The sequence below is a fragment of the Macaca fascicularis genome, chromosome 15 (genome assembly GCF_037993035.2).
Source record: "Macaca fascicularis isolate 582-1 chromosome 15, T2T-MFA8v1.1".
NCBI classification, from domain to species: Eukaryota; Metazoa; Chordata; class Mammalia; order Primates; family Cercopithecidae; genus Macaca; species Macaca fascicularis.
This window is the reverse complement of record NC_088389.1, coordinates 93,635,935-93,663,045: the sequence shown is the minus strand read 5'-3', so window position 1 is coordinate 93,663,045 and position 27,111 is coordinate 93,635,935. Positions and strand designations below refer to the sequence as shown.

The following is a 27,111-nucleotide window of genomic DNA, read 5'->3' as shown; positions in this document are numbered from 1 at the left end:
TCTTCAGTACCTGTGTGTTTTGGAGAAAGTAAGGTAGAACAGGGTCTGCTGTGTGAAGTCTCATGAGTAAGGAGGAACCCCCAAGACAGAGAGGATGGTGGAAAGGAAAGGAAAACAGCCAAAATTTGTGGTCTATTTTTGAGAGGCAATTCTCCATGGGTCTCCCACATCTCTGTATGCCTTTCAAGCAAAGACACTGACAGTGTTTCCTCCAGAAAATATGTCCTATATTCTTGTTTATATAGCAAAAGCCTTGGAAGACAGAGGTGGTGTCTCTCTCAAGAGAAAAGGAAAGGCATGCTTATTGTCCATAAGCATTATTTTAGTAAAAGCACATAGTTATGGGTCAATAAATGTTGATGCTTTATATTTGGATATGGATTCCTTATGTCAGACTTCATCTCATGTAATGCAACCATTACATATCTAGTATCTCCTGGCCCTGATCACATAGCTCCTGTGGGACCTAAGGACAAGAAGAACAGATGCAAGAAAATGCAAATACACTGGATGTTACTATTGACATGAGTAATAAGTCCTTTTTCTCTGACCCAGGAGTCATGTGTCTTCCACCAGCATCCATGAAACTATGGCAGGCTGACTTGCTGGCCTGCATGTAGGATAAAAATTTCAGACCTTCTACAGTTGTTGACACAAATGAGAGTAAGACCAAAGCCCAGCAGTGGTCAAGAATTTAAGCACAGGTAATTCCCTGATACCTTTAGGATATTTTAGTCTCAAAGTAGTGGTTCTCAACCAGGCATGATTTTGCCTCCCAGGGGATATTTGGCAGTGTCTGGGGACACTTATGATTGTCACAACTGAAGTATGCTACTGGCATCTAGTGGGTAGAGGCCAAGGATGCTGCTGAACATCAGATGATATGCAGGGGACGCCCCCACACACAACAACATAATTGTCATCTCCAAATATCAATAGTGTTGAGGTTGAGAAATTCTGGCCTTAATTAAAGAGGCCATATAATCAACACAAGCACTATAGGGACCAAAGAGAAATGTGACCCTGCTCCTGCCCTGGGGGAGCTCTCAACCTCAGTCCAGTCTTCATCTTTTCCTTCTGACATCTGTTTCTGTTCATCCCACCTGCCCCCTTTCCCTACCTCCCATCACTGCTACCTGCTGTTAGTCATCCTGTGTCTATCACCCATAATTATCCTCTGAGTTCATTCATTATGGGCATAAAAAGTTAGAAACCATACCATAAAATTAAGGTCACACAGGAACCCTATGACTGGGTCAGGAGAGGAAACTGCTCACCAGGTCTTGCCCAGACAACCCCTCAACTATGAAATGCCTGGGGTGTTTAAGAAACAGCAAAGTGACCCATGTGGACAGCATGGAGTGAGCAAGGGAGAAAGTGGTAGAAGACGAGGTTGGAAGGGTGATGGCAAAGGGAAAGACTGCCAAGGGCAGAGCTCCTCAAACTTTAACGTGCATGTGAACCACCTGGGGGATTTGCTCAAAGCAGGTTCTGATTCTGTAGACCTAGGAGGGACAGGTGATTTTCTACTTCTAAGGAGCTCCAACATCAATGCTTTTAGAAAATGTGCCATATTCGAGTACAAGAGTATAGGGTCTCGTAGGCCTTTGCCAGAACTCTAGCTTTTACTCTGAAAAAGATGGAATGCTGCTGGAGGGTTTGGATCAAGAAATTATGTAATTTGACATTTCAAAAGGACCATCTGATTTCTGTTTTAAGAATACTGAGTACTCAAGAGGAATGAACACATGTTTTCATTCATAGCAGCAATTGTCATAATAGACTCAAACTGGAATTAATCCACATGACCATTAACAGTAGAATGGATAATTACGGTTTATTCATATAATGGGATACTATAAAACATGGAAAAAATAATGTATTACTTCTACAAGCAACAATGTAGATGAATTTCACAGATGTAATGTTGAATTAAAAAAAACAGACATAATAAAGTACATAGTGTATGGTCCCATATATAAGGAGCATTAAAATAGGCAAAATTAATTTATGGGGATAGAAGTCTAGAGAGTGGTGACTTCTAGCAGTGAGAGAGGCGGGAGGAAGCCTCCTGGGGGGCTGGGAATGATCTATCTTTTGATCTGTGTGTTACGTACACAGGAATAAACATCTGTAGAAATCAGGTTGTACTCTTAAGATTTGTGCACATCACTATATCTATGTTATACTTTAACATAAGAAGAAAGGGAGGATATTGTAGAGGGGCAAGGGTAACAACAGGGAGAGCAGTTAGGAGACTATAGCAGTAATCCAGGCAACAAACGGGTCTGGGGTAGAGTGACACCAGTGAAAATGGTGACAAGTGGTTGGATTCTAGATATATTTGGAATTGGGAGCCGAAATGATTTTCTAATGGACTGGATATAGGTGATATGACGTGTCAAGCAGGCAGTTTGGTAAAGCAGTCTGTAGTTATGGCCAAATTCTGGGTTAGAAATATTAATTTGAAGGCATCAGTTATGTGGGTGGTATTTGAAATTATGAGGCTGGATGAGATGCCCCAGGAAGTGAGTATAGATGGTGAAAGAAGACAATGGCAATCTGAGCCACAGCCACTCCAGGAATGTGTAACAGTCAGGGAGAAGAGGAGGCAAAGGAGACTGAGACAGCATGATCAGGGAGACAGGGAGACAGCCAGGAAGTGTGGTTTCCCAGAAACAACTGAGGAATGTTTTTCAAGGAGGGAGGGATCAGCTGTGTCAAAAGTTGCTGAGAAATTGGGTGAGATGAGCAGTGAGATATCGCAAGCTTGTCATTGATTAGTAAACATCTAAAATTGTGCCTGTCACAGAGAAATCACTTAATAAATAGCACAGGATATATGCAGATGATACATAAAAATCTATATAAACTCACTGTTCTTGCCAACAGATCATATTTCTGCATTGAAGAAAATAACAAATCTTCACAAACTGGCCTACTCTTTCACTCTTTCCCCAGTCCTTGAGGTTGTGACTTAAAATGAGCAAGTATAGAGGACCTTCTCCCCATGTGGCATAGCCCAAGGGCATGAGCCTAGCTCTCAGTCACCCTGGTCCTAAAGGTCATGAAGAAATGAAGTGTTCTCTTGGCCTGTTCTGTAATTTCTGCTCAAACTTGTGATGAAATGTTCTTCTTTAGAGAAACAGGACTTCCACTTAATCTCTCTGTGCTTCAGTTTCCTCATCTACAAAGTGGGAATAATAAAAGTGTCAATCTCATAATTTGTTACAAAGATTAGAGGTGTTAATATATGCAAAGAACTTACAACGGCATCTGGCACATGGCAAGTACGAAATAAGTATTAGTTATTTATGATATTGTCATGATATTGACAACATCATCCTCCAGCTGAAGGTACCAGGAACATAACTACTGTTGATAAAGTTGGCTTATTGACTTGTGCAACGAAGAAGACATGCACCATGGGGAACTGTGGGGTGTCTCAGTAAGAAAGTATTAGAGAGGACTTAACATAGGACATGGACTTGTGTTAGATATTTGGGGGAGGGCTCAAAGATTATCTGAAGTGGCCATAGTTCTATGATGGGATATCTTAAGATTTACTTAGGAGCAGGAAGAAAAAAGCAGGCAACAGTGATAAATAGTAAGGCTGCAGTAGCACTGCTATTAGTCAGCATGGGGGGATGCTTGGTCATTGCTGTGGTTTTGACAACGTTCATGTGGTTGTCAGTGTTCTGGCATGATTACAGAATGGCCTTCTTTTATGCCTTTATTCATCACAGTCACAGCACGGCCTTGTCTGATGGTGCTGATCTATGAAATTGTTTATGTTCTACAGGAGAACATGACGGTCTAGCTGATAGTGCCAGGTCAGCCCCCACCTGTCAGGTTATGTATAAAATGCCATGTGCTTTGAGGGGGTCATTAAAAGACTTTGGAAAGACTTTCCATTTCCTCCAGCACCATCTGGATAATGAGTCATCAGAGAAAACCTGGGGAGGTGGACAGAGAGGAGTAACTGATCTAGGAAGACCCCAATTGCTTAGTCCTAGACATGCTCATCTTCTCTGCTTTGCAAATGATTCACTGAACGCTCTCAGAAGGGGTTGAGAATTTTGTGGGTGACCCAAAAAAAGTTCATGAAGAAAACAGGAAGAGATAGGAGTTTGTTGGCCTGCACTCCCGGATAAAATGGCATTCTCCCTAATGACTGAAGGCCATTATAAAGACAAAGTAGAGAAACCAGCTTCACAGTATGTGAAACGGACCTTCACTGAAGGACAGCACCTGTGGGAACTCTCAGCCAGAAAGCACATCAGAAAACCTGAACTGCCAGGAGAAATATCAAGGAGGAGTGAGGAACAAGGGTGAGATTTCCAGGGGCCTGAAATGAAAAATACCCAGGAAGGTTGGTACATCATGTCCAGAAGCACTAGGAAGGTGCCGCTGGGGTCAGACAGTCATTGAGGAAATCTAGTGGAGTCAGAGGAACCAATGCAGGCTATCTAGAAGGTTCTAAAATCCAGATACCAGCCCTGGTCTGCTTCAGGACGGGAGGGTATTTTTGCTTAAAATACCAGCAATTCTCAACTCTGTGACTAATTCAGTTCGTGTGTGTGTGTGTGTGTGTGTGTGTGTGTGTGTGTGTGTGTGTGTGTATTTGCCTTTCTCCATGTAAAATTAGCCCTGAAAAACCAGAGACTGCCAGAGGAAGACCTAGACATGTGACACTTTTATCAGAATTTATCAAGGTAGCCTCATGCTGGACCAGTTTCAAAATTTGAAAGATCACAGGAGTGGCCAAACAGAGTGGTCTCAGGCAGAGAGAATCAAAGAGGCAGGCTGTGGGGGCTGAAGACCCTTCCTGCCTTGGCTGTCCCCACAGGGACCAAGGGCAGAATGCAAACACTATCACATCATTCTCACCTTTCCTCTACAAACGATGTTTATTCTCCTTGGCATTTGATAATTCAGCAAATCAAGTTGGGGTTAGTGGCTTTGGAGCCAGAGAGACCCAGATCTTTAACTCAGGCTCCTTCAGGTAATCATTGTCTGATCTCAACCATGGCATTCCTCCAAACTGCAGCTTCCCCAATGTACCCAGTCACTCCTACCTTGCAAGGCTGTTGTGTGACTTAGAGATAATATGTGTAAAAAGGCAAACCCAGGTGTAGCCAACAAAGATAAATAATACCAAGTCAAGTTTACAGCTATGCTGCTTTTCATATCTGGAGTGGGGATTCTTAAAATGTCTTCAAAACACAAAATGACTAAATCTTCAAAAAGAAAAAAGTTCTATTTACTAACATAATTCTCAATTGTCAGAAAATTATAATAAGGGGGACATTAGTGGTTGGTTTTGGGTTTTTTTATTTTTTTGGGTTTTTTTTGTTTGTTTGTTTTTGTACTATTCAGTCTCTCCACCCTAAATATCAAAGCAGCAGGATTTTCTAAGAACGATTAAAAGATACCTAGCACATCCCAATAGCCAGAAAAGTGCTTTGCTGAATTGATGCTGGTCACAAGACTTTAAAAACTTGACTTAAATGGTTAAATGTATGTGTGAGCATAAAGCATCATTAACTTTATCTAAAATCACTGATTTGAGGCAACTTTGTATGCTGTGATATGGTTTTGATTTGTGCTAAGTCAAAATAAGATTATTTATCTTTGAGTCAATTGCAGTTTATGGCATCTGGTTTCTTAGAGTGGAACACAAAACAGCCAACATGTCTTAAAAACATTGCTGGGGAAATAAAAGCTAAGATAAGAAAAGAAAGTCATCCTGCTGCAATACTCATTTCACCTAGATTATCACAATATTTCTCCTGAGGATAGCACACTTTGACTCCATATCAGAAAATTCCATAAAATTAGTTTGTCATATGTAATGAGCTGTGCTTCTGGGTACAAAGATGACATCACATTGGCCACATCTTTGGCCTTTGGTCAGAAGCAGTGATAAACTGGAGTAGACCGAACTCTGCTTTCTCCACGTCGCCCTGTAAACAGTGACACACACTTTGCAGACTGTCCTCCAGAGTAAAAGGCAGAGATTGTGGCCTTGAGGCAAGAGTAAGGCTAGCTCTTCTCCATGGATGAACCAATAAACAAAGCAGGCAGCCTCACAGGTGCCCCGATAGGTTCAATCGTATTGATGCTTTCTCTAATTTAGCTGTCCTTAAACTTTTAGCAAGCCAAGACACCTCAAAGCTAGTGACTTACTAGGTTCTCTGTAGGAATTAGGGGAAGGAGTGTTGGCTGGGTAAGCCCTGCAGGTAACTTAGATGCACCTCCCCTCCCTCATCGCTTCCATGCAGAAGTACAGATGGGCATGTTCCTCTCAGTTGAACAATTCAAGGCTGATCTCCTTAGCTGCAAGGATGCACAGAGGGGAGAAGTTGGCCTGGCCTGGGCAACACTACACTTATCTCTTAGAGCTCTGACATATATACCATGAGACCTAGAGGGGGAAAGTGTGTGAGGCAGCAACAAGGCTAAGCATGCTGAACACACTGGGACAAATTGAGTTTTCTGTGCCTTTGGGTTTTTTCCCACTTAAATCTCAGACACTGTAATAGCAGTTATATTATCTGGTCTCCTCAGGACTACTCCAGAGAGGCACTTTTAGGATAAATGGATATTTGTCAAGTTGTTATAGATGTTCACAATAAAGATATGATCATAATTCTGATTAATTGCTTAAGGTTAGTATGTTGATATAAATGAATTGCCATTGACAATCAGTCCCAGAGGGATGTATTCTTTATTTCCGCAACTTATCTTTAATTGTATCTTAAAACTTCTATTAACACTTCCTATTCACTGTATCATTATTGTGCAATTATAATATGGTTATTCATAAAGCAAATTGCTTAAGGCTAACTCACATTCTCACAGTAGCATGTCTCAGTTTTTGCATATGTCTCATAAATATTTGAAGCAGGAGGAGATATGCATTCCAATTCTGTAGTCAGGCTCCCTGGTTTGAATCTGAGATCCCCTACATACTAGCTGTGTGACCTCAGGCAAGCTGCTTTTCATCTTTGGGCTTCAGTTATCTCATCTATTAAAAGGAAATAAATAATTAGATTCCCTTACTGGGTGATCATAAATAAGAGAATACATAAAATGTTCAGACTAGTAACTGGCATTTAATAAGCACTCAGTAAAAATAAACTATTATTAGTATTTTTGGCATGCTCCTTTATTTAAATTTCTGGATTGATTTTTATTTATTTTATTTCATTTTATTTTTTTTTTTTGAGACAGAGTCTCGCTCTGTTGCCCAGGCTGGCGTGCAGTGGTGTGGTCTCGGCTCACTGCAACCTCCACCTCCCAGGTTCAAGTGATTCTCCTGCCTCAGCCTCTCGAGTAGCTGTGATTACAGGTGTATGCCACCACACCCAGCTAATTTTTGTATTTTTATTAGAGACAGGATTTCACCATATTGGCCAGGCTGGTCTCGAACTTTTGCCCTCAGGTGATCCGCCCATCTCGGCCTCCCAAAGTACTGGGATTACAGGCATGAGCCACTGCACCCAGCCAAAATTTCTGGATTTTAAAAACTATTTGCAACATTATAATAAGATGACTTCACCCTGCCATTTTTATTTTCTCCCTCAGTGAGTGAAGTCAGGATAAACATCCTTGTTTGTTCCTCCTACCATGTACACAATAACAAGAAATAGCTGGTTGGAAAAATGAACATCTCATAATAATACGAAATACATTTAAAAGCCTTCTATTTCCTATACCTCTTGTTGGTTTTTTACTATGGTCACTGTGAAATATGTGGATTTTTTAAAAAAGCTCTAGCAGTTAAATGATGCCGTAGAACCCCAATATGGTAAGTGTAAATAATTCTAACAGTAATTTCTTATTACTATACCTCTCAAAGAAGTTTCTTCTGTAATTTAGTAAGGTCTCTCAACATTAGTCATTTTACTCAACAACAGATATGGACCTTCTCAAAGAGAAACACAGAACAAGAGAATTAATAATCTTATTTTTTTTCTTACCTATTGGTAAGAAAATGAGCTGTGCTGCTCATTTTCAATCTTTTAGATTCAGAAATTCTCTTACTAGTTTGTAGTTTTTGCTGAGGTTTCTATATTTTTAATAAGCTGGGAATAAGGACCAGCTAACTCAAGGAATTAAGTAATTTCTTTCTAACAATATTTAACCATTTGCTGATTTAAAGTTGAGCTACTGTTTTTTCTGGGTTGATTCCAAAGAGAATAGGTTTCCATTTTAAAGATTTTTTAGACTGACAATAAGAAAAAGGCCAATCAAATACAAATTTGTGCCCTCATGGAAATGAACACTGAAAACTATATCCAGAGGTTTGATGATCTGGGAAGAAAAGCCTCTTACCTTATAGTGAGATACATTCTCCTTCAGTTGATGAATCTCTAGAAATGACCATCTCCCTAGCCCAGCGTTCTATCTAGTGTTGCTATTTTTATTATTAACACAAAGTTTCATACACATTCCTTTCCTAAGGAACTATAAACACGTTGACTACAAGTAACTTTTAGGAAGTGAAAGTTTCAAAGGCCAAATGATCTAGATTTTTTGATGTTGTGACTAAGATTTCTTTAATTCCTGGGGAGCAAAAGCAGGAAGCCTACATGACTTCCTGATGAACTGAGGGTGAGCAGGGAAGGCAGAGGAGGCAAGATATATTTACCAGTTTCTAACATAGCCATTGAGGAAAGAACAAGACGAATGGCTCAGGTGCAGGGAAATGAAGAACGAGGGAGAAAACATAAACTGAATGGAACTTCCCACGACGATTTTTTATGAGAAGTTTTTTGTTTGTTTGTTTTTGAGAAGGAGTCTCGTTGTGTTTCCCAGGCTGCAGTGCAGTGGCACAATCTTGGCTCACTGCAACCTCCACCTCCCGGGTTCAAGAAATTCTCCTGCGTCAGCCTCCTGAGTAGCTGGGATTACAGGCGACCGCCACCATGCTCAGCTAATTTTTGTATTTTCAGTAAAGACAGAGTTTCACCATGTTGGTCAGGCTGGTCTCGACCTCCTGACCTCCAGTGATCTACCCGCCTCAGCCTCCCAAAGTGCTGGGATTACAGGAATGAGCCACCACGTGACAGAGAAGTTTTTTTAAAAAATGTAACTTTTCATTTAGGAAAAAGTTTAAATATTGGATGCTATAACAAAATTCACCATAGTTCCCTCTATCAGTGATTTAAACATGTCTGTTTTTTAATTAACTCTCTTCTTGCTGCCGGAGATAGACTACAGTGAACTATTTCTAAACAACCAGCCAAGGGGAAGCTGACTGCAACGGAGCCTCAGGGAAGGCAATGAGGGTGAGGGAAGTGGGCAGAGGGGCCCCCACTCTGCAAGGCTTTGCAGCAAGGCTACCCAAGCTATCTTGAAAGAGTCTGACTTTTTTGTTTTACATTTTATTAGAAGGCATTATGACAATCAAACATTACACTCAAAATATTACACTTAGATTTTCCTAGTGGTAAAAAGACTTTGCAAAAAAAAAAAAAACTTAAAGATTTTCTTCAAACAGATTATCTTCAAATAGGTGTAATATATAATTGGGGTTTTACAATTTTCAAGAGAAGTATTTGAGAACTAATGATAGTTAAGTTCATGCACAAATACATTAAGCTGACAAACTTTTATTAGGATTTGAGTAAAGTTACTGATACATGCTGTAGATATATGAAACTAAAAAACTGAATGTTCTTTATAGAATCATTAGTCTGAGGCATGATATTAATTTATTTACAATAATTGGCAAGCAAGCAACTCAGTAAATTACTGGTACTTCAATTCTAGATTTCAATTCAGAAGTCACTGAAATCCTGGACAGTAGTTCTGACCATTTGTGTAAATAACTGCAGAATTATGGAGCATGGCTCATTAAGAAATAAGAGTAACATTCATTATGAAACAAGAAAGTATTGACTCATGTAGTAGAAAATAATAAAAGAGCAGGTGAAAGCAGCATTAAACTTAAGAACATCTCTAAATAGTGCAAATTCCTTTGTATAATGATCTCTATTCACTACTTGATCTTGCATTTTCTTTTATCCTCTGAGCTATACGATAGCATAATTACTTGGAAGCCTGTCTCTTGAAATAGGCAAAAAGAACCAAATCAAGATGTAGTTTCTTAATCCTAATTTGCATAGTTTTCATTTTTCCAAGGCATTTTCATGAAAACATTGACAAAAACGGTGGATTTTTTTTTTTTATTTGATTGGATAACATTAAGAAATGCACTAGGGTTCATCCTCTAACCTAACACTTTTTTTTTTTTTCTAAGACAGAGTCTCACTCTGTTGCCCAGACTGGCATGAGGTGGCACAATCTCGGTTCACTGCAACCTTCACCTCCCAGGTTCAACAGATTCTCCTGCCTTAGCCTCCCAAATAGCTGGGATTACAGGCGCACACCACCATGCCTGGCTAATTTTTGTGTTTTAGTAGAGATGGTGTTTCACTATGTAGGACAGACTGGTCTCGAATTCCTGACCTCAGGTGATCAGCCCACCTCAGCCTCCCAAAGTGCTAGGATTACAGGCATGAATCATGACACCCGGCAAACCTAATTCTTCTAATTATACTTTACAATTCTGAAAGAATCTCTCAAGTGGATTTTGGACACTAACAAGAACACAACAAAATGATTTATTTTTTATTTTTTTATTTTTTGAGACAGGGTGTCACTCTGTAGCCCAGGCTGGAGTACAGTGGTGTGATCTCGGCTCACTGCAACTTCCACCTCCCCGGTTCAAGTGATTCTCCTGCCTCAGCCTCCCAAGTAGCACACTACAGGTATGCACCACCACACATGGCTAATTTTAGTATTTTTAGTAGAGACAGGGTTTCACAGTGTTGGCCAGGCTGGTCTTGAACTCCTAACCTCAGGTGATCTGCCCACCTTAGCTTCGCAAAGTGCTGGGATTAAAGGCATGAGCCACCACGCCAGGTCACAACAAAATAATTTAAATGAAACATTTTCACATATGAAAAGTTAGTTTTAGAACTGCATTTAATGACTCTTTATATCCAGAAGGCATTTAAAAATAATAAATAAAGACATTTTAAGAAGGGCTAAAGCCTAGCAGAAAATAGTTTTGTCTTCTAGCTAGCCTGTGCTGGAAGACTGGGTAGAAATTACGCATTTTATCATTATCATCTGAATGTAACAGAAAGAAGCCAGCTATGGATAAATCTACAACTCCAACAAAGACTAGAACAATTTAGCTCATCAAAATTAGGCACTTTATTTTCAGTGAGTTGAAGAATCACAACATGATTCTCATCTTAAAATTATACATTTCAATGTGATTCATACTTCACAGTAACAATAAAGGTAAACATAAGACTATTCTTCTACCAAAGCAGAATTTTTGAAAATCACAGTTTTAATCAAAAGTTTAAATTAACTTCCAAACTTATGTTCTCTCATGAGTAAATTTTGATGCTGGAAGCAAATATTTTAGTGGTAAGTATGAATGTGAAGGCTACAAAACAAAATTGTAGGCTTCCTACTAGTGGCAACAGATTGTAGGCTACTAGTGCCTACTAGTGGCAACCCATTAGGAAATGAGCTCATGGACTTTATTCCAGGTAAGATCAAAGAAGTGAGTGTGCTTACTACCCTCATCTTGCACATGGCTTTCCCCTCACTTTATTCATGTTTCTATTCAAATACTTCTTTCCAAAGGCAGCTCTTCCCTGACCTCTACATCCAGCTATAGTGTTCATCATAGCACTTAGCTCGATTTACACTTTGTATATCTTTAAATACTGTCTGTCATTTCTACTAAATGTCTAGGCTGTATACGAGCAGTGACTGAGTTCAATTCTGTATCCCAATCACCTTAGATAGGGGTTCATCAAATATTTGTTGAAAGAAGGAAGAAAAGAGGGCAGGAAGGAAGGAAGGAGGGAGGGAGGGAAGGAAAGAAAGAAGGAATGGAGGGTGGGGGAAAGAAATGGAGAAAAGGAGGAAGAAAAGGGAGGGAAGACAGGAGGGAAGGAAGACGGAAGGAAGCAAGGAAGCAAGCAATGGTCAGTGGCTTGAAGGTATCTGCCTAAACTAATGCACTGTGGCTAAGGAAAAATGAAAAAGCAAGAACACTGCAAACAGTTGTCCCAGCTGCCCTCAGGTCACTGAATTTACAGAGCATAAAGTTACAGGGAGCACTGGCTGCCCTTGGCGTCAGCTATGCTCAGCACACTTGAATTTGTGAGCTTGTTCCTCTTCTCTATCTCTAGCTTTGAAGCAGCCCTGAGAACGTTGGTCACTTTCTTCTCCTCCTTATTTCCTTTTATTTCAAAACTAGAACGGGGAGGTATAGAACTTGAAGAAGGACATAGCTGAGATCTGTGCAAATATGAACTTTGTAGTTTGGGGCCCAAATCCAAATGGATGGGTAGAGCGAAGCCTGAACCACACTGAGGACTAGAGCAGGTAGATGAGGGTATCAGTGGATGGACAGCACAACAGGAGCAGACAACGAATAAGGTCCCTTCCAAGTGTAAGCTTCTCTTTGTGACTCTGGGAAAGCTGATAGGGCAGCAGCTGCACCCTTACCACTCACCAACCACAAAAGGAGAAACATCAGGTGTGGGTTACCCTCCAGCAGGTCTGTGCTGCTCAGATTTAGGAAGGTGAGAAACCTGCTGCCCAGTCATAGGACTGCAGCATGCCAGCGACCCTCCAGAAGCAATACGCTTTTAATCACAGATGAAAAGTATTTGATAGTTACTGAACTACGTAAAAACAATGACCAGCGATCCAAGGAGAGAAGTTAATTCTGTTAAGCCAACCAAGTGACACAAGGTTTTCCTTGAGGAAGGAAAACAGAGAAGCAAGCTGTGATCTTCCCTTTTTGTAGCAAGTGCTTTGAATCTCCTTGGAGAAGGAAGTACACAGAAAACAATTTGATTTCTAAGTGAGTAATAATTAGATGCTCTAAGTTTTCAATGTGATCAAGCCACAAACATCCTGGCATTTCTTCTCCACTGCACCCCAACCCACAATAGCATATGGGGATATAAAGCCTTTGGGATCCTCTCACTGGAGATGTCCATATCTGAGCTACCTCATTTTACATCATAAAGCTTTGAGGAAATTATATCACATTTAAAGACTTTTTAAAAGAAACTGCCACATGATGTTATAACATTGGGTAGCATTTTACCACCAAGTAATGATGGGGTCAGAACAAGTCATCCCAAAATATGCCATTTTGAGGTATTATTTTGAGCTAAAAGAAACTGAGAATCAGTCAATGCAAAAAAAGCATTTTGCCTCCCCATTTGCTTAAAGTATAATTTCCCATTCGTAAAGGACATTTTTATAAGTAAATGTATCTATCTTTGCCAGAAAGAGAGTTACTCATAGATAACTTTTTCTCACTGGAGAGACTTTTATCTGCATAGCAAGGTAACCTTTATTCACCACACATTTCCTCCTCCTGCCTTCCCACAATTCGTCTCTACCACTCCCCAGTACCCCCAAATCCTTATTCCTATTCTTTACTCTAGCTTAAGATAGTATCTGTCTCAATCATGTGGCTGCTTCCTGGAGTCTCATATTTTGGTGGGACTCCTGTGCATATGTGAGTAATTAAACGTTTTTTCTCCTTTTAATCTGTCTAATGTCAATTTAATTCGTACACCAGCCAAAAAATCTAGAAGGGTACACAGTAGCAATTTTCCCTCTCCTATAGTAGTTTTTCTCCTAAAAAATAAAGAAAACAAAATTCTTGCCATCATTATTTCACCTTACATAACTTCTGTTATAAAAGGTTACTTATTCTTCCCATTAATATGGCTCCACAGGCAGATTTTTTCCCTTTTAGAGTTGTGCATTTTTAGGGTGTCCAGTCCTTGCAACTGACAGTTCTTGAATATGAAAGCTCTAATTGCTATATTTATTAAAGGTACATAGCAACAAACTATTACTTAGAAATGAATTAATTTTCAGAGGTTTTAAAATATCTAATCTAATAGAATTTCCCTTACTTGTAAGTATACTAATGTCTTTAAATACGCAAATGTTTAAATACTGAAAATATAAGCAAAATATGGAATTAAAATACGCAGGCCAGGCACGGTGGCTCATGCCTGTAATCCCAGCAATTTGGGAGGCCGAGGTGGGTGGATTCACTGGAGGTCAGGAGTTTGAGACCAGCCTAGCCAACATGGCTAAACGGCGTCTCTACTAAAAACACCAAAAATTAGCCAGGCCTGGTGGTGCACACCTGTCATCCCAGCTCCTCAGGAGGCTGAGGCAGGAGAATCACTTGAACCTGAATTAGAGGTTGCAGTGAGCCAAGATCGCACCACTGCACTCCAGTCTGGGCAACAGAGTTAAGACTCTGTCTCAAAAAAACAAATGAAATAAATAAATAAAGTGTTACTCTAATCAGCTCTTAAGGTGGTGGTAGTAATTTTTATCGTAATATGTGCAAAAAGAAATTCACCAAAATTTGCGGGTAGATTAGCAGTTACTAATGCTAAAGTGCACGGTCTACAGCTGAAGTTCTCCTTGTGTTTTTTACTTGCTTATGTACATTAAAAAGAAAACATACAATCACAGATAGATTTTCCAAGAGAGGAAAATTACGCATAATCCCCACTCAATATAACTTCTAATACTCTGAGGTCTTCATAATCAAAATTCCCTCAAAACAAATGTGGCTTCAAATTTTGGGGTGCATAACTGAAAATAATTATTTTACATTATAATTTGACATTTAAGTCACACAAAATAATTTAAAAATCAGACCAAGTGTAAAATAAATTCCAATTCCAAATGACATCTTCTTACCATAATGAAATAAATCCCTAACCTGATGGTCCCTGTATTTCTAATTTGTCTTTGGTAAATATACTTGAACTGAACCTAAACAGAACTTTAACATCATAAACCTACCAAACAGATTCAAAGATAACACAAAATTTGTGTTTACTGAACATCATCCAAATATTTCTTCTTCTAAGAAAAGCACTGTGCAAAATAATTTGAACCACCAGAACATACAAATATTATTAAAGTACTCAACCTTGTCTTTTCACCTTTGTATCCTCATTGAATAGTACAGAGGCTAGCATATTGTTATTGTTTAATAAGCATTGAATAAGTAAACCAGTATTATTCTCTTTGGGGTTCTATCCTTAACATAAACAAATGTGAAGACGCAAATTAGAAAACCAACATATTCAACTACACTGCTATTCAGCCATATGATGTAATTCTAATACATTTTTTCCAGAAACATTCTGAGGCATTGCTTTGCAAATTCATGCCTAAGTGTAAGGATAAGTGTAGGAGAAGTGGGATGTTGGGAAACTTTACCCTCAAAAACCCCAGAAACCAAGTTAGATAAGATCTTAAGAGAGCTGGCTTAAAAATAAAAACATAATATTTTTACTTTAAAATTTTATTTTTTAAGGAAAAATAACTGCTATTGCTGGCCTTTCTTATTACTATTATTTTGCAGGGACAGGTGGCTGATAGGGGAATTTAAGGCTGTCGTTTTCAAGTATACAAGCTTAGTATTCCATTACCCAGTCTACACAAGACACATGACTATAAGCTCAAGTCTTAGAAACTATTGGAAGTCTATCAAAGACATAAAGAAATAAGAAGGGCAACAAATTTAAATATAGGACGGGCTAGAAAAAATATGTAGATTAGATTATGCTTTTCTAGAAAACTGCATTAATTTGTCCATATTAAAGCTCTGTCTAACACTATTGTGTGTTACATGCCATTTAGAATGAGGTAAATACACAATAAAACAAACAAGAAAGCTTAATAAAGCAATAAAGAGAATTTGTAATCAAGACGGTTAGCCTCTAGCAAACTTCTATGGCCTTTAACCCAGAGAAAGATTAGAAATGACTCCAATATACCAAATAAGCTTCACAGATGAACAGAAAGACTGTATCAAAAAAACATTTTTTAAGCAGAGCCTTTCATCTAAAAACAATATATACTACTTATAAATAAAATAAACCAGTATTTTTTACTTTGGTTTGATGTAAATTTGTTAATTGTTATATGAGGAAAATGGGTATTCACAAGCCAATATTACCTTAATTTATGTTCCAGGTGAAGATAAGAGTTGGAGTTCTATAATTTCTTTAAGGTTCCAATATCTATATCTGAACGGTGACATCATTTTTTTTTTTAATTTTATTTTTTCCTTCCCAATGGCAGTGTCAAGGGGACATCAATTCTATTGTGGAAGCAGCTTCTCTATTATAAAATTCATGTAACACACTGGAACGTTCTTTTCTCTTTGGTCAGACACTTGTCCCATGTTGAGTGTGGATTTTTTTTAATTACCACAGTTACAGCAAAGTCTTACCCAAAAATTTAATTTGTAATTAGGGAAGGTATCTAAAGCAGTTTGGGAGCATCAAATTCAATCTAAAATTGCTAGAAAACTTGTTACCGTTTAATAAACCATTACTTTAAATGTACATTTTTAGTGTTCCTGAATAATGCAGGTTTCTGTTAAATTTTAGAAAATTGTTTATAACAAAAACACGAACATACTATTATTTTGTTTGATTAGTGTCAACAGAAGGTAGAGACAGTATTCCCTCAAAAGAGTTTAACAGAGAAGAATGTAATGAAAGAACTCTGTACTCTCTGTGGACAGGGTTTAAGGTAACCTCAAGGGATGAAAAGGCACCCAGGGGCTGACAATAGCAGGAGACCATGAACTCTTTTAGGCTCAAAGGGGGAGGGGAAAGAAACAGTATTAACCAGATCCAGCAATAGGTGGAGCTATTGAAGTGGTACTGTCTAAAAGGATCTGTGACTTAGGAACCCACTGCCATAGCCAGACCACATACCTAAACTCACTGTCTCTCTACCCTCTAGACTCCTGCTGGGAACCACTCTGGCTGATCCCCATCGAAGCCAGAGGGCAAGGGAGCCTGGGAAATGCAGTGTGGAGGGTCAGCCTCAGAGCACAGGGCAGTGACGGACAAGGAAGAGCAGGATATGGAGGAGTCAGGTTGGGATGTTGCAGTAGGGCATCAAACAGAGAATGCTCAGGTCTCCACCTGATTTATGTCAAACAGTGATCTGAATCAGCATGACAGACTATTTTTAGAGTTCTTGTTTAAGTCAGTTTCAAAATTTTTATAAAGTGTAAAAGTAGGAGAGCAAAATTAAGTACTTAATGTTTTTTAAATTTAGGAAGAAATGATGGTTAGCACAAATCAGAATTAGCTGTAAAGTAAATACTAAGTATTGAAATAGAAGGCAAATGTCTTGACAAGAAAAAATTGAAAACAGAAATGAGCAAGGGACATTAAAAATATTAAATAAAGAAATTTACAGAACAGACCAAACCCTAGCAGAAAAAATAGTATTCTCCCCTGGATAATAGGTGGTGGAAGGCTGGGTAGAAATAAGGTTTATTTTGCTGCATTTAATCATTATTGGTGTCAATGTAACAGATGGAAAGTGGCATTACATAATTTTAAACAGACAGCAGATTGGAACAATTTATTTCACCAATACTAGGTGCTTTGTTATAGAGCAGTGAGTTGAGGAGTCGCTAAATGATTCTTTTTTTTTTTTTTTTTTTTTTTTTTTGAGATGGAGTTTCACTCTTGTTGCCCAAGCTGGAGTGCAATGACGCGATCTCAGGTCACTGCAACCTCTGCCTCCTGGATTCAAGCGATTCTCCTATCTCAGCCTCCCGAGTGGCTAGGATTACAGGCGCACGCCACCACGCCTGGCTAATTTTCTGTATTTTTAGTAGAAACAGGGTTTCACCAAGTTAGCCAGGCTGGTCTCGAACTCCTGACCTCGGGTGATCCGCCCACCTCGGCCTCCCAACATGCTGGGATCACAGGCATGAGCCACCGCGCCCGGCCATGATTCTCATTCTTAATGCTGTAAATTTTGAAATGATTCATACTTCACAGTTAGGATAAAGGCAACGATAAGATTGTTCTACTAAAGCACAAGAAAACGATATCACAGTATTAACCAGAAGTTTAAACTTTAATCCCATTCTATGTTCTCTATTAAGTAAACTTCTATGCTGGAAGCAAATATTTTAGTGATGAGTATGAAGGGGAGGACTACAAAACAAAATGGGGTCCTTATTAATGGTTACAGATAAATCAATCCATGAGAAAATGGGCTCATGCACTTTTCTTCACATAAGATGAGAGAAGGAAATACCATTTCTATGGGCTCTGCCTGTTCATAGGTTCTGCCTCATCCTACAAGACTAATAAAGAAGAAAAAGCAGAGGATTCAAATAAACACAATCAGAAATGACAAGAGGGATAACACCACTGACCCCACAGAAATACAAACAACCATCAGAGAATACTATAAACACCTCTATGCAAATAAACTGGAAAATCTGGAAGAAATGGGTACATTCCTAGACACATACACTCTCTCAAGACTGAACCAGGAAGAAGCTGAATCCCTGAATAGACAATGAGTTCTGAAATTGAGGCAGTAATGAACAGCCTACCAACCAAAAATAGCCCAGGTCCAGATGGATTTACAGCTGAATTCTACCAGAATTACAAAGAAGAGCTGGTACCATTTCTTCTGAAATGATTCCAAACAATTGAAAAGGAGGTACCCCTCCCTAACTAACTCTATGAGGCCAGCATCATCCCAATACCAAAATCTGGCAGAGACGCAGCAAAAAAAAAAAAAAGAAAACTTCAGGCCAATATCCCTGATGAACATCGATGCAAAAATCCTCAATAAAATACTGGCGAGCCAAATTCCGCAGCACATCAAAAAGCTTATCCACCACAATCAAGATGGCTTTATCCCCAGGATGCAAGGTTGGTTCAACACACACAAATCAATAAATGTGATTCATCGCATAAACAGAACTAAAGACAAAAACCATATAATTATCTCAATAGATGCACAACAAATACCTTTGATAAAATTCAACATCCCTTCATGTTAAAAACTCACAATAAACTAAGTATTGAAGGAACACACTTCAAAATAATAAGAGCCATTTGTGACAAAACCACAGCCAATATCATACTGAATGGGCAAAAGCTGGATGACATGATCCTATTTCTAGAAAACCCCATTGACTCAGCCCAAAAGCTTCTTAAGTTGATAAGCAACTTCAGCAAAGTCTCAGGATACAAAATCCATGTGCAGAAATCACAAGCATTCCTATACACCAACAATAGACAAGCAGAGAGCCAAATCATGAATGAATTCCCATTCACAGCTGCCACAAAGAGAATAAAATGCCTAGGAATACAGCTAACAAGGGAAGTGAAGGACCTTTTCAAGAAGAACTACAAACCACTGCTCAAGGAAATCAGAGAGGACATAAGCAGATGGATAGGAAGAATCAATATTGTAAAAATGGCCATATTGCCCAAAACAATTGATAGATTCAATGCTACTCCCATTAAATTACCATTGACATTCTTCACAGAATTAGAAAAAAAAGTATTTTAAAATTCTTATGGAACCAAAAAAGAGCTCACATAGCCAGAAAATCTTAAACAAAAAGAGCAAAGCTGGAGGCATCATGCTACCTGACTTCAAACTATACTACGAGGCTACAGTAATCAAAACAACATGGTACTGGTATTAAAAAAATAGACACATAAACCAATGGAACAGAATAGATAACTCAGAAATGAAACTGCATATCTACAATCATCTGATCTTTGACAAACCTGACAAAACGACTAGAATTCCAGTCTGACTAGAATTCGCCAGGCTGGAATTTCCTAATCCTAGCAAGCCTGGGGGCGCTGCAGGAGGACAGGGCCTGTTTCATCCCTTATCTGCAACTGCATAACACAGAGCAGACACCCCCAGAGCAGCCATTTTAGAGGCCCCCCCCCACCACCGGGAATGCATTCTTGTCCCAGGGCTGTTAATTATTAATATTCTTTACTGGGGAAAGAATTCAGCAATATTTCTCTTACCCGTTTTCAGTAATAAGAGAAATATGGCTCTGTCCTGCCTGGCCCACAGGCAGCCAGACTTTAAGGTTATCTCCCTTGTTCCCTGAAAATTGCTGTTATCCTGTTCTTAAGGTGCCCAGATTTCATACTGTTCAAACACACATGCTTTATGAACAATTTGTGCAGTTAACACAATCATCACTGGGTCATGAGGCGACATACATCCTCAGCTTACAAAGATGACAGGATTAAGAGATTAAAGTAAAGACAGACATAGGAAATTATAAGAGTAATGATTGGGGAAGTGATAAACATCCATGAAATCTTCACAATTTATGTTCTTCTGACACAGCTTCAGCACATCCCTCCGTTTGGGGTCCCTGACTTCCTGCAACAAATAACAGACTAGATAAAGAAAGTGTCATACATATACAGCATGGAATACTATGCAGTCATAAAAAGGAACAAGATCATGTCCTTTGCAGGGAAATGGATGAAGCTGGAAGCCATTATCCTCAGCAAACTAATGCAGGAACAGAAAACGAAACACCGCATGTTCTCACTTACAAGTGGGAGCTGAACAATGAGAACACATGGACACAGGGAGGGGAACAATATTCACTGGGGCCTGTTGGGGGAGGGTGGGCCAGGGGGAGAACATTAGGGTAAAGAGCTAATGCATCCTGGGCTTAATACCTAGGAGATGGGTTGACAGATTCAGCAAACCACCATGGCACACGTTAGCCTATGTAACAAACAGGCACATCCTGCATATATATTCTGGAACTAATAAAAACCTACATAATGGCTACAACATACACTACTCAGGTAATGGGTGCATTAAAATCTCAGAATTCACCACTATAGAATTCATCCATGTAATCAAAAACCACTTGTACCCAAAAGCTATTGAAAATTTTAAAAATATTAAAAATAAAAATGAAGTTAAGGTACATGGTCTACAGTTGCAGCTCTCACTGTGCTTTTTGTTTGTATACATTATAGAATAAAATGTAATTGCAGTTTTTTTCAGGAAAGAAAAATCACCTATAGTCCCTCACTTTTATATTGCTTTTAAAACTGAGGTCTTCATGTACAAAATTTTCTCAAAGTAAATATTTCTTCAAATTAATTTTGGAGTACATAAATAATTTTATTCTATAATTTGGCATCTAAAACATGTACAATGATTGACAATCAAATGAATGCTCCCATATATAACAAAAATTCAGATGCTAAATGACAAAATTATCCTATCATAATAAATAAATCCCTAACCCAATGGCCCTATATTGCTAAATTGTCTTCAGTAAATATATTTGAACTGAACCTACCCATGAACTTAAACTAACATCACTAATTTTTCATATACACAAAGACAACACCAAATTTGTGTTTATTGAACACAATCTAAATAGTTCTTCTAAGAAAAGCACTATGTGATATAATTTGAAACACTTCAGAGCATTTAATTATTATAAAACTTCTCAACCTTGTGTTTTTATCTTTATATCCTTATTGACTAGCACAGGGCCTGGCATATTGTCAGGCCTTTAAAAAGTATTGAATAAATAAATTAGTATTACAATATTCTATTTTGGGTTCTATCTGTAATATAAATATGTCTGATTACACCTCTAGGCGGCATTATGATGTTGTTCTTACAAATTTTTCAAAAAAAAAAAAAATTCTGAAGCATTGCTTTGCAAATCCACACCTAAAGTGATGTCTCAAGAATAGGAGAAGTGGAGAATTTGGAGACTTTACCCTAAAAAACCTAGGAATCAAGTTAGATAAGATCTTTAAATAATTGGCTTAAAAATAGCAACATTTGGCCTTAAAACCATAATTTTAAAAGAAAAGGAAAATGCTATCGCCACTCTTAATTGCACCTGTAACTACAGTGTGTGTGTGTCTGTGTGTGTATGATTGATATTAGCATTTAATGCTGCCATTTTCAAGTACCACAAAGGTTTAGTGTTTCATTGCCTAATCTGTATATGGACAACTCTATTATAAGCCCAGGACATGGAATTTAACAGAAGCCCACCAAAGACATGTAGAAATTTTCCCTGAGGGAATAACTGGTCTAAATTTGGAGGGGCTAGAAAAAAAGTTTTATTTTAGATTATATTTTGCTATAAAATCATATTATCTTGTTGACACTGAAAGTGGCTTTTGAATTGTGTAATGGGCAGAGGTTGGAAGAGTGTAGAGGGCTCAGAGGAAGACAGGAGGATGAGAGAAAGTTGGATCTTCCTAAAGACTTGTTGAATGGTTGTGACCCAAATGCTGATAGTGATATGGACAGAGATGGCCAGGCGGATGAGGTTTCAGATGGAAATGAAAAACCTATGGGAAGCAGAGCAGTCACTTCTGCTAAGCTTTAGCAAAGAGCCTGGCTGCACTGTGCCCTGCCAAGGGATATGTGCAACTTTGAGCTTGAGAGTGATGATTTAGGGTATCTGGTGGAAGAAATTTCTAACCAGCAAAACATTCAAGATGTAGACTGGCTGCTTCTAGCAGCCTAGGCTCATATGTACAAGCAAAAAAATGACCTAAAACTGGAACTTATATTTAAAAGAGAGCATAGAAGTTTACGAAATTTGTAGCATGGCCATATGGTAGAAAAGAAAAGTCCATTTTTGGATGAAGAATTCAAGCAGTCTGCATCAATTTGCATAAGTAAAGAGGAGCCAAGTCTAATAGTCAAGACAATAAAGAAAAGGCCTGAAGACATTTCAGAGACCTTTGCAGCAGCCCCTCCCATCACAGGCCCAGAGGCCTAAGACGACAGAATGGTTTCCTGGTTTCCTGGGCCAGGCTGAAAGCCCCACTTCCCTGCACAGCCTCGGGACACTGTTCCCCACATCATTGTCACTCCAGCTCCAGCCTTAGGTCAGATACAGCTCAGATACCGATACAGCTCAGGTCACTGCTTCAGAGGGTACAAGCTGTAAGCCTTAGCAGCTTCCAGGTGATGCTAAGCCTGTGAGTATACAGCATATAAGAGTTGAGGCTTGGGAGCCTCTTCCTAGATTATGGAGGATGTATGGAAAAGTCTGGATGTCCAGACAGAAGCCTGCTGCAGGGGGGAGATTCCTCATGGAGAACCTCTATTAGAGCAGTACGGAGGGGAAATATGGGGTTGAAGCCCCCACACAGATTCTACTGGGGCACTGTGATGGTTAATACTAAGTGTCAACTTGATTGGATTGAAGGATGCAAAGTATTAATCCTGGGTATATCTGTGAGGGTGTTACCAAAGGAGATTAACATTTGAGTCAGTGGGCTGGGGAAGGCAGATCCACCCTTAATCTGGATGGGCACCATCTAATCAGCTGCCAGTGAATATAAAGCAGGCAGAAAGATGTGAAAAAGTTAGACTGGCCTAGCCTCATGGCCTACATCTTTCTCCCGTGCTGGATGTTTCCTGCCCTTGAACATCGGACTTCAAGTTCTTCAGTTTTGGAACTCGGACTGGCTATCCTTGCTCCTTAGCCTGCAGACAGCCTATTGTGGGACCTTGTGATTGTGTGAGTTAATACTTAATAAACTCCCCTTTATATATATATACCCAGAATGGCAGATCCACTGACAGCTTGGACCCTGCACCTGGAAAAGCCACAGACACTCAACACCAGCCTATAAGAGCAGTTGTAGGGGCTGAACCTTGCAAAGCCACAGGCGTGGAGCTGCCCAAAGCTTTGGGAGCCCATCCCTCACACCAGTGTGCGCTGGATGTGGGACATGAAGTCAAAGGAGATTAGTTTGGAGCTTTAAGGTTTAACGACTGCCCTGCTGGGTTTCAGATGCATGGGGCCTGTAGCCCCTTTCTTTTGGCCAAATTCTCCTATTTAATGAGAGTGTTTACCCAGTGTATGTTGGAATACCTCCACTGTATCTTGGAATAATGAAATTCTAACTTTTTTTTTTTCCAGAAACATTCTAAGGCATGGTTTTTCAAATTCTTATCTAAGTTTAAGAACAAGCATAGGTGAAGCGGGACCTGGAGAAATTTTTACCTTTAAAAACCCTAGAAACCAAGCATATAAGACGATAAAATGATTGCTTTTTAAATAATAAAATAATATTTTGACTTTAAAACTTTATATTTAAAAGCAAGAAAAAAATGCGATTGCTGGCCTTAATTGTACCTATTCATTTTTCTATTTGTGACTGAAATAAGCATTTAAGGCGATCATTTTGAAGCATAAAAGTTTATGCTTCATTACACAATCTGTGCAATCGACCTCACTATAAACTCAAGACATAGAAATTAACAGAAGTGGGTGGGCACGGTGGCTCATGCCTGTAATCCCAGCATTTTGGGAGGCTGAGTCAAGTGGATCACTTGAGGTCAGGAGTTTAAAACCAGCCTAGGCAACATAACAAGGTGAAACCCCATCTCTACTAAAAAAAAAATAATACAAAAATTAGCCGATGTGCTCACTTGAACCCAGGAGGCAGAGGTTGCAGTGGGCAGTGGGCCAAGATCATGCCACCGCACATCAGCCTGGGTGACAGAGCGAGACTCTGTCTCAAAAACAAAAAGAAATTAACAGAAGCCACCAAAATCATGGTGAAATCATAATTAAGGCAATAAGCAGTTTAAGCAGGCAGGGTTGGGAAAATTATGTTTTAGATTATGCTTCTCTACAAAACTGAATTTGTTCATACTGAGACTTTGTCTAACACTATTGTCTGTTGCATAGCTCTTGGAATAAGGCAGATCCACAGTAGAAAATTAAAATGGTTCACTTCTAGTACAGGTTTATGGCCTGTACCACAGAGAAAGATTAGAAATGGCATCAGTATATCAAATAAGCATTCACAAATGAACAATAAAATTTTGTCTCCATTTTTTAAAGCACAGCCTTTTACCTTGAGACCAATATACAACACTCTAGATGAAATAAATCAGCATTATTTACTTCAGCTGGATATAATATTGTTAATTGTTAAATGGCTAAAGAAAATGGGTATTTGTATGACAATATTTAGCTTAACTTACTCTCTGGTTACGTATATAATGAAACTAGAGATGAAAGAAAGAATGGAATAGTCATTATGAGCAAATAAAGCAGGTAAGAAAAGAAGGAAACGGGTCAGTTGTGGTGGCTCACACCTGTAATCCCAGCACTTTGGGAGGCCAAGGCAGGCAGATCACCTGAGGTCGGGAGTTTGAGACCAGCCTGGCCAATGTGGTGAAACCCCATCTCTACTAAAAATACAAAAATTAGCCAGGCCATGGTGGCATGCATCTATAATCTCAGCTACTCAGGAGGCTGAGGCAAGAGAATCACTTGAACCCAGAAGGCAGAGGTTGCAGTGAGCCAAAATTATGCCACTGCACTCTAGCCTGGGAGACAGAGCAAGATCCTTTTCAAAACAACAACAACAACAACAAAGAAAGAAAAGAGGGAAACATTACTGAGCATCTACTCTGCTACATGAACCAGTTCTTGGGTATCCTTCTCCCCATCTTAGAGATGAAGAAGCCAGACTCAGAGAGCCTGTGTCACTTATCCATGGTCACTGAACCAGTAAGTGATGGAGTCAGGTTCAGACACAGGTATGTGTGACTCCAAAACCTGTGAACCTCCAAGTGCACACAAAGAAGAATGAATCCACAGCCCTCAGTAGCCATATCATGACATTAAGCCACTGTGAACACAGCCCCTTGCTGGCTAGGGAAGAAACCCAACTATAAGAATATATTTCTAATTACTGACAAGATATGACATTTTAAAATTTAACTTAAAATTTTAGTTTTTCGTTGGTTTAGCCTACAGTTTATTTATAAGCTTCTGGAAGACATTAAAATAGACTTAAAAGAATGGAAAAACATTTCCTATTCTTGAATAAAATGACTCCACAGTTCTTCATAAATAAACTTATAAATTAATAAAATCCCAATGAAAAATATCAACAGACTATTTTATACTTGGGCATGTTGATACTAAAATTTCTGTGGAAAATCAAACATGCAAGATTATCCAAGAAAACACTGAAAAAGAAAAACTACAATGGCATACTAGCCTCAACAAGCATTAAACCATACTAAAAAGTGTCTGTAATTAAAACACTACAGGACTAGTACATGACTAGACAAACTGACCAGTGAATTAGAGTGTCCAGAAATAAATGCAAGTACATACTGAGACTTAGTATGTGATAAAGGTAGTATCTCAACTCACTGGGGGTAAAGATAGACTTCGTAATAAGTAGTATAGGTACTGCAAGGTAGCCATCAGAAAAAGATAAGATTAGCCCTATCTCATATCATATATGAGAATTAACCCCAAATGGATTTGGACTCTAAATGTCAATAAATGAGGCTATACAAGTTGCTATGGTTTGAATGTGTCCTCCCAAAGTTCATGTGTTGGAAACTTAATCCTTTATCCTCGTGAATGAATAAATGCTGGCTCTGCACTCATGAATAAATTAATGTCCCTGTCATGTGAGTAGGTTTGTTATCATGGCTTTGTTATAAAACCAAGCTTTCTTGGGCTTGCTTGCTGTGTCTCACCATGTGATGCTTCCTGCCATGTCCTGATGCAGAAGGAAGGAGACTTCCCAGCCTCTAGAACCATGAGCTAAATCAATCTCTATTCTTTATAAATTACCCAGTCTGTATATTGGATTATAGCAACAGAAAATGAATGAAGACAAAAGTACCACAGGAAACAAGGATAACTGTGGTATAGGGAAAAGCTTTCTAAATCAAGAACCAAAATGTAGAGGCAATAAAATATTGATAACTTGATCACATAAAACTAAACTTTTTTTCATGGTGTAAAAATTTTTAAACCACCATAAACAAGTGACAAACTCAGATAAAATATTAGGAAGATATATCCATAGACAAGAGGCCAATACTCCTAATATACAAAGAACCCTTGAGGAACAGTAGATAAAAGCCCAATAAACAGAAAATTCACAAAAAACAAGATATATAAATGGCCCTCAAACATGAGAAAATGTTTAAACTCACTCACAATTAAAGAAAAGCAAATTAAAGCAAGAGTGAGATACCACTTCTTGCTTGTCAGGCTGGCAAAAACTAAAAAGCAAGACAACACACTTTGTTGCTGAGACTTTGGGAAAATAGCCACTTTCAGATTGATAAACCCTTCTGAAGAGAAACGTAGCAATGTCTAACAAGTACTTGCCTTTAACTCAGCAATCTCAA

At 38.8% G+C, this 27,111-nt stretch overlaps 1 protein-coding gene across 8 annotated transcripts in view; it reads right to left on the bottom strand.

Moving 5' to 3' along the window:
• The window catches only part of PLGRKT (plasminogen receptor with a C-terminal lysine), a 258,998-nt gene that overhangs the window by 27,921 nt on the left and 203,966 nt on the right, over positions 1 to 27,111 (bottom strand). For 2 of the 8 annotated variants that reach the window (XM_074017532.1, XM_074017531.1), the window contains exon 4: positions 6,855 to 7,030. The exons of the other annotated variants lie outside the window; for them this stretch is intronic. The gene's annotated coding sequence lies outside the window, so the exon portion shown is untranslated. The remainder of the gene's footprint in view (positions 1 to 6,854; positions 7,031 to 27,111) is intronic. 8 annotated transcript variants of the gene reach the window in all.